Source organism: Pseudophryne corroboree, chromosome 2 (assembly GCF_028390025.1).
Source record: "Pseudophryne corroboree isolate aPseCor3 chromosome 2, aPseCor3.hap2, whole genome shotgun sequence".
NCBI classification, from domain to species: Eukaryota; Metazoa; Chordata; class Amphibia; order Anura; family Myobatrachidae; genus Pseudophryne; species Pseudophryne corroboree.
In genome coordinates, this window is record NC_086445.1 from 583,998,415 (window position 1) to 583,999,806 (window position 1,392).

Consider the following 1,392-nt stretch of genomic DNA (forward strand, 5'->3'; position numbering starts at 1 on the left):
TACTTATTATTGTACCGCTCTCCAGCCCTTCAGCGAACAAACGGCCTCCTGCTGCAGCCAAATACAGTAGTTCAAATTTTGACACATTAGTCCAGAGCACCTGATGCCATTTTCTGCACGCATGTGTACTCGATGTGCACAATTATGAAATACATTTTGTCAATCAAAATACATGCAATTGTATCCGGCGGGGAAATTGTTTTTTAGAAGCGGTAATATCTGAATGAAATTACTAAGAGCTGAAATGTAGTTCCAATATCTCAACACTTGGTAATTGCTATGGGATGCCTGATAAGAAGGTGAGAAAAATAGTTAAAGTGTGAATCTGCTGTCAATGTTAGACAGGAGGTTTCCTAGTTCTGAACCTACTGCACCAGGTATTCCCGGGTGGTCACCCACTGAGTACTAACCTGGCCCTCAACTGTTTGGCTTCCAAGATCAGACGGTATTGGGCATGGACAGTGAGGTATGATAGTAGGTTTATAGATATTTGTATATGACCTTCTCCCAAATCATTGATGAGGGTTCAGAAAGGATTTTTTGTCCAAACCAAGACAGAAAAGAAGATCTGCTTTTGGTGTTAGGTGATGGACAATTGTCCCACCAGCTGGAAAGCTGCCGTGGGTAGGTGTCAAATCAGATTTGAAGGACCCACCTACCCACGGCAGCTTTCCAGCTGGTGGGACAATTGTCCATCATCTTGTGGGGCGTGTGCGTGGGGCTGGTGGCTGCTGTGGGGCTTGTGTATCAGTCCAGGGGTGATCTGTCTGTTGTCTGCTGTATCTGATAAGGGATGCTCTGTCCACCTATGGGTGATCTGTCCATACATCCGGTGACTCTGCCCCAGTGTACAGTATTTATACTGTGTACATCCAGTGTCTGGTGTGTCCTCTCAGCATCAGTCCAAGAGTGCTCTGTCTGTCATCAGCTGTATCTGATAAGGGGCTGCTGTGTCCTCCAGGGGTGCTCTGTCCACCTAGGGGTGATCTGTCCATACATCCAGGGGCTCTGTCCCTGTGTTTAAAAAAACTAATATTTTGCTCATTTAAAATATTTTTTTTTTGTGTGTGTGCTATACTCCAGTATACATTCAGGAGCTGCTGTGTCTGTAGATGGGAGCTCTGTCCATCTATCCATGGGCTCCACCCCAGTGAAAAATTAAAATAATTAAAACTAAAAAGCTACAGTATAATATAATTATTATTATTATTTTAAATGTTTGTTTGTTTGTTTGTGCTGTACCCCAGTGTACTACACAATTTGTATTTTATTTTCAAGTACTGTGATACTGCTGGTCATATATTTCGTACTTTTGTGCTACACTGTGGGTGAAGGTGGTACCACAGTAAAATGTTTTATTTTCATGATTCATACACGTATTGTCTGACACAG

The 1,392-nt window shown here is 42.7% G+C and overlaps 1 pseudogene; it reads right to left on the bottom strand.

Moving 5' to 3' along the window:
* Nucleotides 1–362: 362 nt before the first annotated feature.
* LOC135052040 (5S ribosomal RNA) lies at nucleotides 363–480 on the bottom strand (annotated as a pseudogene).
* Nucleotides 481–1,392: the final 912 nt, after the last annotated feature.